Source organism: Triturus cristatus, chromosome 6 (genome assembly GCF_964204655.1).
Source record: "Triturus cristatus chromosome 6, aTriCri1.1, whole genome shotgun sequence".
Classification (NCBI taxonomy): domain Eukaryota; kingdom Metazoa; phylum Chordata; class Amphibia; order Caudata; family Salamandridae; genus Triturus; species Triturus cristatus.
In genome coordinates, this window is record NC_140589.1 from 1,701,558,311 (window position 1) to 1,701,569,534 (window position 11,224).

The 11,224-nt window shown below is 43.5% G+C and overlaps 1 long non-coding RNA gene across 1 annotated transcript; it reads left to right on the top strand.

The window, feature by feature from the left end:
* The first annotated feature begins 4,589 nt into the window (after nt 1-4,589).
* LOC146821859 (uncharacterized) lies at nt 4,590-10,651 on the top strand. The gene is made up of 3 exons (XR_014962779.1): nt 4,590-4,722; nt 9,125-9,505; nt 10,217-10,651. It is a non-coding gene; the product is annotated as an uncharacterized LOC146821859 (long non-coding RNA).
* The last annotated feature ends 573 nt before the right edge of the window (nt 10,652-11,224 follow it).

Here is an 11,224-nt window from a genome sequence, read left to right on the forward strand (position 1 = left end):
GCTTTAATAGACCTGTCTTAACACTGCCTCTAGTAAAATCTCAGCACAATCGAATATCTGAGGACTTTTACGATTCTGCTCTGTGCTTAACGGAGAGGGCCACTTTACAGTGCTATAACTCAAAATAATGGGCCCCCCTACAGAATATGAAGACGGGCTGCTGAGTCTCCCATATCTCACATGCATTCATTGGAGTTATTTTGAATGCGAGCCCCCTGAAGGGTTAGAGCCTGAAACCCTCGCGGGTGAGTAGCCACGCTATACAAACTCCTGATTGATTGATTGATTGATTGATTGTTTTGAGGGATCCACTCTCTGCTGCAGGAGCATGTGTTGTGCTCCTGCCTCTCTAAAAGATATATAACCAGACAGGAAATTCCAGTCAATTTTGTAAATGTTGACTGGTTCGTAATGAAGTAATGATTGCTGTATAACCTGTCATCCTTTTCACTGTAGCAAACTTACTCCCAAAAAATCACATTTAGCCGCCAGGCTGTAGATCCATACACACATGGCTGGAGTAGACAAAGCAGCTCCAAAAGAGGCTTTATGTCCCTCTTATTGCCCTTTCCACAACTAACATTTGCTGTTTACAGTGTGTAGTTGCAACTTGCAAATGAGTGAGGGAGTGGTTAGTGCATGTTGTCCCCTGACAGCCCTCTAATGCATTGATTGTAACATGCTGGATCCCACAGCGACAATCAGTCTTCGGGTCTTTCTTCAATACATAGAAAAAAGAAGTACACAACACCCTTTGATAGATGGATAGAAAATGCTCCAGCAATCACAATGCAAAACAGATGTGATTTCAACTTCAGATTCCACCTGACTGGTCCGACTAATTTACACTCACTTTTTGCTGTGCTACAAGGAGGCATCCTACAAAAGTGTATCTGTCATACATAATGGTTCTAAGATGTTGATACTTACAGTCCGATTAAAATCAAAACAGCATCCTATTGTGTGTTTCCTTATCAACTCTTTAAATATGTCAGCAGACCTAAAATGTTAAAGACTACCCTAGATAGTCATCAAATATCTCTGTTGGTTAAGCTATTCATGTGCCTGGCAGATCATCCATTCACACACAGTGGTCAATTTCATTCAATGCATGACTGGTCGTGTATTTCATGTTTTACATCACTTATACGTATGAAACTTGTAATAGACCCCCTTTTTATATCAGGATATATATTGATATATATGAACACTTTCCACTCTAATGACTATGGTCTGAGAGGATCAATGAATTGTGTTACACACCCTGCAAATAACCAGCTAGAATTTGATTAAGAAACAAACACTAATTAAATTTCGACAATATTCATTTAAAAAATCCTGTTTTCGATTACCATGAACAACAACATGAAATCACAGAACACCTAGTTTTACTTCCAGGTTAATAGAAGCTTTTTGCTTTCTAAATTATGGTCTCTCCGTTATAGCCTTATTTTCTACGGTGCATTTGTTGCGTTCCGAGCCCTGTATTCTAAGCATGCATGCTTCTTGTTTTCTACTTTAATCATCTTTCAGGGTGCCTTTATTGGTGATTTCATGCAGCATATCACTAAAATACTGTGTTGGGGCTTTTAGCAGGCCATGGCAAATAAGATTTATTTTAATAATATTTTGCATTTAATACAGTTATTCAATGCATTGTGAAAGAAACTAGTGTGGCATGGATGTGCTTGTTTCTCATCTTATTTACAGGGAAGCTATGGAAAGAATTGTACAGTGAATAGCGATATACATTAGGGCGGGAGGAGGCAATTGGGCATGGCATTTCAATGAAGTGCCCAGATGGAGAATTACATAGTTGTGGAGAGTACGTTAGAGGTGCAGCAGAGTGTTACCTTTGAATGTGAGGCGGGCATGCCGTAGTGGAGATAGAGACAGACTATGAAGAAGAGTGGGGTTGAGCCATAGGTAATTGGAATACAAGCTTCAGGAGCATACAGAGTGACCTAGAAGAATGTGACGCAACCTGGCTGGCATGTAGAGGCTAATGACATGATAGCAAGCTAGAGCTCAGTATCAATAATAGTCTATCAAAAGACCAGGAGGAATGAGAATGTTCCCTTCTCTTGTGGTGGTATTAAGGTTAAAGATGCTTATCGCTAGTCGTAGCCTATTTTCCTGCACATATTGTGCTACTTTGGAGAGGTATTCTGGAAGTACTGGACACACTACTACACCTGTGAGCCATCTCATCTATTTATAACTACACATTGCCACCTACACACTTTTGCCAAGGGAATCAATGTCTCCTCATACCAAGAGCGAAAAGGGTTGCACACAATATTCAAGAAGTGGGTAAGGATCTTTTATGGGGCATTACTTGGACAGCTGTGAACAGTGAAAACGATACGTCATGCATGATTCTTTTTCTAAAAAGTTCAGAGACTTCTCCGGTTAACAAGACTCCCTGCATTAGTGTTGGCAATATGGTGCTGGAATTCTTTGAAAATTGACTGGTCTGTTGTGAGATGGGAGATTTAGGAGAAGGGATTTAGGAGAGTACGATGAATTCCTCAGAAATAGAATTGTCCTTTGAGATCTTGTGTTTAAGAGCCCACTCGGCTATCGTGGCAGCACTAGGCATGCCATCTTCATCACTATGAAATAAATATGATATTGCATCAGTGACAACTTTTAAACATTGGTATAGTGCCAACCACCAACAGTATGCTAATTTGGCATTTAAAACACATAGCTTGCCCAAATGGCCCCTCACAATTTGCTTGAAGCACTGACGAAGCCTCAAATCCTGTTGTAAGATTACACTCAACTTGCTGGCAGTGGAATATGGACCGGTGTTTGCTCCTACCACTGACCTGAACTACTGTGCTCAGGAGTTTGTTTCTGAAATAGACCACATTGCTTCCTAACTTGTTGGATGGGAGCTGTTTGGCCGGTCGCTTCTGGGTAGTCTTCTTCCAGCTTTTATCCTCATGTAAATTCTATGTATAAGGTTCATCAGTGACAGAGGCATTAAAATGCAGAGATACTGCTGAATGAGTAAAAGGATACTAAAAGAGCAGGATAGAGTAAAAGGATACTAAAAGAGCAGGAATGAGTAAAAGGATACTAAAAGAGCAGGAATGGTAAGTGGTGACAAAAGCAATGGCCGTGCAACATTTATTTTATACTGTCGCACAAACACACCCCATGAAAGATAAAGGATGTGGAAAAGAAATCGAATGTAAACATAGGAACTTGGTTCTAGATTGCTGCCAATGCTCCCTATGTTTTTGTCCGGTAAAAGCTCACTAAAAATCGAGGCAAAAAATTGAATATTTCACTAACAAACCGTGACAAAATTGGACATATATAGTGGGCCTTCTCCTTCCTGGTGGCCAAGACCTGGAACAAACTCCCCCTCCGCATCCAACGAAGCGCAACACTACACCAATTCAGAAAGGACCTCAAGATCTGGCTCTTCGATTGACCTACAAAGCTGCTCGCACCCCCCCACACCCCCACCACCAGCCCCTTGAGTCCCTCCCGCGTGAGTAGTGCGCTTTAAAAACATCTGATTGATTGATTGGACAATAATTGTGGAAAATCTGATGATGATGCTATAATCATTCCGTTTTGCAATGAGAACACAGAAGGGTTATGCTTTTTATAAATACATTGCGGTGATTAACGTGGAACCAACAGAGTCACGAAGCGCACAATACTTTGGGCGGTGCGCTGCAAAGCACTAGATTGCCAGCGTCTAGACGATACCACTTTCTACCCTAGGCTCAGTTACTAAACTCTTTGCTGGCAGGTGCTCTGCCTTCTGTCAATGTCCTTCGTGAGCTTAAGTAAAGATCACTAAACAGAACAGTCACTTGTATTTATTCATTGGCCATAGTCCCCATCCCAGCCACTGACAGCTTTTTCAGCTACTAATAACCTGCGCATGTGCAGCATCATGCTGCACATGCGCAATTGCCATTTTTATCTGAGTGCTGGGTGCTGAGGCTATCTTGCTGCCAGCAGGACTCAGATAAAAATGGCAATTGCGGGTCTCATAATTCTCATTTTCAAACTGGCACCGGAAATGAAGCAGCAACATATTCTCTGTTTGGGGTATAGAACATGTGAAGACCAGGATAAAGAGACTTATGAAAGTCCAATCTGCCAATCTTTCATATTTCCATTTGACAAATTCGTGCATTTAACGGGGTGACAAGGGGAAAGATATCTGAAATCCACGAGCATTAGGAATCTGGACGGCGATGGGTGGAAACCGGTGCAAGACAGTGGGGGCTTTACTCCAAGAGGCACAGCAACCACGTCACTACTGATGACATCACGGTGGTTGCTGTGTTCCTCCAGTCACATCTTTCCTGCTCCACACCTGGAATCTCCGTGATAATCACGAGCTATCCTACAGCATGCAGAATATTCTGGACGCTGGCCCCTGCCCTGTTATCAGGGGGGACAAGCTTATCTCTGAGCAAGTTATCTGAGTAGGGGGCTTCGGTAATCTTCCCAGGCCTCTCACCACTGCATTCCTGCCGATTTGTAAACACTTGGGAGAACAGGCGCACCAACCTCCCTGTTAAATAGAGTCCATGATAAATCTCTCCCTAAAAGGGAAATGCGACAACGCGACAGCATTCGCCTATGATGCAGCCTCACAGCTCTGCGTGCATCAAAGCATGGAGGTCCAGAGCTCTCCTCTTTGCAAAAGAAAACACCGCGTAAAACCTATGATCTGCCTCCTTTGTAAGTATAAGAGAATTACGGGTTACACCTGTGTTTTTTTCAATTTCTAGGAGCAATTAACTAGGTATAGTCATGTTGCAGACTCCGGCAGACACAGGCAAACTCCTGCAAATCTCACAGTTAAAAATAACATCTCTGACACGGCCCTGTTAGCTGTCTCCTGGAGGCACAGGGCAGCATCGTTCGAAGGAAACGTTCCTAATTTAGTGAACACTTCAAGCCACGTGTTACCAGCACCGAACACGATGCAGTGACATTTCTCCGCGCAGCCCTCCCCCGAGCCGAAGTAGCTGCCACCACACCAGGCAAACTAGTGTAATTGCTGTCCCTTTGCCTGTTTTGCTTATGGCAATTAGCAACCTGAAATGTTAACATGAAGGAGTTCATCTCATTTATAAGGCCAGCCCCCTCCCCCCCACCCAAGCTAAAATATGCAGCCACTCTGTGCTTTATTGCCACCAGGAGATAAATGGCTGGTTTTCCTTGCTGAAGAATATATAATGGTTAAAAAGTCCCTTTTTTCCTCCAGCTCTACATAAATCACGGAACTAGTCAATATTTAATAATGCTTGCCTTGGTCGGGAGTCCCTTGATCAGGGCTGTCATGTGTAATAGCTCCCTCTCCGATATCTTTGACATAAAAGGCCGGCTTTACTGCAATACTAACATGGAGAGGGTCATTACGGATCGACATTTACCTTAATCTGTGACTGCCAACCATGAACCGATAAATTCCAGCCGGTTCCACTGGGAGAAATCAGTAAACTTCTCAGTGGAAAGAACTGAGGAAAAATTCTGCTAGAGAACAGAATACATTTTCTACAAGGGCTGCTCGGCAAATGAGTCCTGACCTAAGAAAGTTCTCTCACCGCGCGGCTTTACGTCGTATCGTAATGTTTTGATGCGCTGTAAGGCAGGCCTCTAAGCAGGGATGGTGGTCCTTGGATGGAAAGAAGAAATGTTCTCAGAGGATACAAAGTGTTCTCAGAGGATACACAGTGTTCTCAGAGGATACAAAGTGTTCTCAGAGGATACAAAGTGTTCTCAGAGGATACAAAGTGTTCTCAGAGGATACAAAGTAACATTGCCATTAGTGGAGGGAAGGAAGAATGCACTGTTGCATTGGCCACCTGGGGCGGAACGGCATCACTAACCGCTATCGCAGGTCTTGCCGACCTGCTACTAATGTTTATGCACTGTGCATAATGTCTCTATAATATGTCCGTCACAAAGTTGCTCATTGTTGGTGTATGTCTTAAAAAACTCCTTTTAAATACCTAGCTTTGCACCCAGTGCTATCATACTCATGTTGATAGTGATACACCTATTAAATCCCTTGCACACTCACATATGTGAGCTTTTGCAATACATGTGCAGGTTATGCAGTTACTGGGATTTATGTGGCACACAGACTACTGTTTAGCACTCTACTGCTTACTTCCCTTAAGAGGTGATTTCCATCGAAGACCTGAATCTAATTAAGGGTATGTCGAAGAGCTTATCCAATATTATACACATCTTGATTAGTAGTTCTGTGCATTTCCTTTTGATAAGGTGATGTGGGTGGCATTTCTTAGTTGTGAGTGCTGTTTGGTACAATGATAGCAACCTATATGGCATGCTAGGAAGTGCAGACTGTACGTTAAAGTTCTGTCTAATCTGTTCTACTGGATGTTGGCGTGTGTCTATCAGGATTGAACCTACATAGCTTATTGTACATTGTTGAACAATCAGGATTGAAGCTATAAAGCTATTTGTACATGGTTGTGCGATCAGGATTTAAGCTACATAGTTTATTGCACATTGTTGAACTATAAGGTTTGAAGCTACACAGCTTATTGTACATGGTTGTGCGATCAGGATTTAAGCTACATAGCTTATTGTACACTGTTGAACTATCAGGTTTGAAGCTACACAGCTTATTGTACATGGTTGTGCGATCAGGATTTAAGCTACATAGCTATTTGTACATGGTTGAACTATCAGGATAGAAGCTACACAGCTTATTGTACATTGTTGAACTATAAGGATTGAAGCTACACAGCTTATTGTACATGGTTGAACAATCAGGAATGAAGCTACATGGCTATTTGTACATGGTTGAACATAAGTACGTTTTGTCCTTTTTGCTTGGTTGGGTGTTTGTATCTGTATTATTGGGAGCCATGTGATAAACATTTGTACTGCATATCTGGGTGGTAGTGAGTGCATAAAAGGCATTCTGTCTAATAATGTATTTAGTCAGGCCTTTGTGTGTGGTGATTCTTAGAGGTTAGGGCTGCTCGAAGTTATGTGATTGCGGAATATAGACGTCTTTGTGCTGTGTTGGATGTATGTAAATTGTTCAGTCAAATGTGTTGCACTTTAGTGGTACCATGTGGCGGGAAGGGAAATGAAACACCAGTGGGGGCTGATGGCTTCTGCATAGGACGAATAAAGGAATATAAGTTTGTCAATGAGAAAAAGCAGAGGATAGGGTAATTTACAGGGGCCCAAGAGAAAACAGACGGGAGTGGAGGCCGCCTGATGACATGTTATTGTAAGTTTTGAAAGCACTTACACTCCTTAGCAAAATGTTGTGAGTAATATCGAGAATCAAACAACAATGCCAAATATACCTCAAGTCCTTTCAAGATAGCACCCAATATTGCACTACCTCAAATGAGAACATTGCCATCAGACAATTCTGTCAATCTTTACCTCGAGCTGTACCAGACAACCCTTGAATGATACTCCATGGATCTGGTATAGCATAACCTTGAAATAATTTGATATACTCCGTATGCCATCTAGAACCAGACATGGTATTCCTGCCAATACCTTTAAGATTGAAAATATTTCTCTAGGAGTAAATTAAAAGCTGCATGAATCCCATGCATGAAGGACAGAGTTGGAAGCAGCACGCAGACAGCGGTAAGAACCCCCAAAATAGAATTCCATATTTCTAGTGTTCAATGCCACGATCAACATACGTCTTTTCCCCCGATTGGGATTTGGCTGCACATAGGAATGGGTACAACTTGTGGCCAGCATGCAGCCTTCCCTTGTATTTTTGAATTTCATATTTCCAGGTGTTTGTTGAATGTGAAAAACAACTCGTTTGGCAGTTTTCAGTCTTAATTTGCTTGAGTACTTGCCCACCCAGTAGGTTCAAAGAGTAAGTTAAGTGTGAAGAATTGCATTTTGGTTTTGCTTGATGCCTAGAGCATGATACATTACCGTACTCTGCTTGGAGGCTTATAGGCACATGCATCAAACCTTTTTGCGATCGCAAACGGTGCGAATCGCAAAAATAGGCCGTTTGCGATCGCAAAAGTCAGTGTTGAAATGCATCAACTGTATATTTGCGAAAATCCATTTTTTCGCAAATATAAGGAATCGCAAAACATTCTGCGAATCAAATAGCGAATCGGTATTAGCGTGTCCGAATTAGCGAATCGCAAACAACGATTCGCTAAATGTATGCATGACAAGTCGCAAATAGCGATTTCCATGAAAATCGCAATTTAGCGATCGCTAAATAAGAAGGATCACAACCAGGTGGTAATCATGAGTGCAAATCACAGACAGGTGACAACCAACTGAAACCCATTTAAACACACCCAGAATGAGCCAGCACTGCTCACAATGGCAGGGATTTACCTGATGGCGAGGAGGATGAGGCTGCAGGCTGCCGCACACAGACGGAGGCGAATGAATGAGCGCATCTTCAGAGTCCGCATAACTTTGCTAGGCCAGCAAGAGGATGAGATATACGACAAGTATAGGCTCAATGCAGCAATGATCCATGATCTAATCAATGAATTGGACCCCATAATGCAACGACAGACACGTAGGACCAATGCCATCCCAACGCATGTGCAGGTCCTATGTTGCCTACACCTCCTGGCGTCAGGCAGTTTTCAGGGGGTCATTGCTGTTGCGGGAGGTGTGTCACAAAGCGCACTTTCAAGAATATTGAAAGCATTCCTTGATGCCATGATGGCCGTGATCGGGTCTCATATCAAGTTCCCTACCACCGCGCTTGACCTTGCAAAAACCAAACAGGAGTTCTACCAGATAGCTCGTTTCCCACATGTTTTGGGTTGTATTGATTGCACCCACGTTGCAATATGTCCCCCTGCAACACAGGAATATATATATAGAAATAGGAAATCTTACCATTCCCTCAATATTCAGGTCGTTTGCAATGCCAAAAACATTATCACTGACATTGTTGCGCAATTTCCAGGGAGTGCACATGACTCCTATATCTTCAGGCAAAGTGGCATACACACCCGTCTTGTCAGGGGAGAATTTGGAGAGGGACATCTGCTTGGTAAATATGTGTTATAGTTTATCACTGTCATTGTACGTATGTCAATGTGAAGCTGCCACTGACTCTTTGCTCCATTACATGTAGGTGACAGCGCATACGCCTTGCGTAATTACCTAATGACGCCTTACCTCAATCCCACAACTGCCAATCAACAGAGGTACAATGCAGCACATATGTCGACAAGGAACATCATAGAGCGCACATTTGGGCTGTTGAAGAGCCGATTCAGATGTCTACATAAGACCGGTGGAGCACTGAAGTACAACCCTGAACAATGCTGCAAGATAGTAGCGGCATGTGCCATGCTGCACAACATAGCGACAAGGGGAGGAATGGACATCGAGGTGTCTGACAGCGATTCGGAGGATGGGAACCAGCAAGTGCCACAACACCATGCAGCACAAGGGGCAGGCGCAGCAGAAGGGCGTAGGAGAAGATTTGACATCACACAAAATTATTTCTGAGGTGAGTAATGATGACACAGAAACTGACTATTGCTATCAAAGTATTCTTTAATTAAATAAAATTGCCATGAGTGTTCAAGCACACTTGTAATCTGACCAGTGCAAAGGACATAAGTGGTTTGCAAATGTCAATTCACTTGTCAGTCTGTGAAAAGTCAAATCCAAATAAATGGTTACGTCACCATAGTGGAATGCACTTGTACATGGCAGTCTAGCGCTTTTTCCCACGAACACCCAGACGCCTGTCAGACCCAGCATTGTCATCCGTTATGTTGGAAGCGGCGGGGGTACTGCTGCGTGTGTTGCGTCTTCCTGCAGTGCGGACTGGAACAGCCACACTACTTAGGCTTGAGCCACCCTCACTACCCTCTTCGGGCGTCAAATTGTTGGCCGCAATTGTGGAAGCATTTAGCAAATCAACTGCATTGGTGACCTGGTCCAGTGCTTTAGCCACATCGCCGCTCCAATGGCACATTTCAGTTTGCATGGTCACAGACCTACGCGCCAGCAGTGCAGTTGTCGTGGCCAATCTATTGTTTGATTTAGCAAACATTTTCAATTGCACCATTAGTTGACGATGCTGTCTCTTCTGGGATACATTTCCCTCATGCATCACCTTGCTCAGTTGCTGCACACTTTCTGACAGTACTGCTAAGTTGCTAGCCATCTTGCCAACTTGCAATTGTACTAATCGTGTGTTTTTTGTCTGCAGGCGCTGCATACGGAGCATCTGTCCCTCAAGACCACCCCAGACATCACTTGGTTGCTCCTCCTGCTGTGTCCTGAGTGCTCTTCCTCTCCTACGCCGGGCTCTGTGATTAGTTCTGGGGACCTGTGGTTGTGTTTTTGTGATGGAAGTTGTCTGGCCATGGCTGCCACCTGGTGTTGCATCAGCCTCATCATCTTCACACTCCATGGTGACTAGGGATGGAACAGTAGCCCTGCGTGACTTGGTTGGACCTGAGGGATTTATTTGCACCACAGGTGTGTCCATCTGTTCACCTGCGCTGGTGTCCTGCATGTCTGGGGAATCGCTATCCACATCTTCTACACGTTGCGCATCTGTGAGGTGAAACAGTGCAACACTGTATTATTTCATGTCTGTGATATTAATTGCACAGTAATAAATATCTGCCTTTGTAAATGATTTTATACTCTATTAAGCTTTTTTGGGTTGTTACTCTGAGATTTGACATTTTAACTGCTTCACCTGACTACATCTCCCATAATGCCCCTCACCTACTGAACGCATTGTGTACTGGATGTTCAGGGTCAGCACTTGGGCTGTACTGTGGTCGAGTTCTACCTTTACATTTTGTAACACTAAGAAAACATACATTCATCTTACCTTCAGATGTGTTTGCTGCTCCGGACGTGTCCAGCTGGGTCACACCAACAACAGCTTCTGGCTGGATGGTGGATTCAATCAAGTCCTCCATGGGAGTGTTCCCAGTGTCTGTTGGTGTTCCCCCTCCTGTCTTCTTTGCCTCCTTCAGGCGGTCAGCTATGCGCACCTTAGCCCGACTGCGCAAGTCGTACCATCGTTTTTTGAGTTCTTCAATGGTGCGGTGTGTCACCCCAATGGCATTGACCCTGTTTTGGATCCGGAGCCAGATTTTCCTTTTCTCCTGCTCTGCCACTTTCAATGATGCCTTTCCAAACAGCTTGTCATGGCTGTGGACTACTCCCTCAATGAGGGTGTCAATTTCTTTTTCTGCAA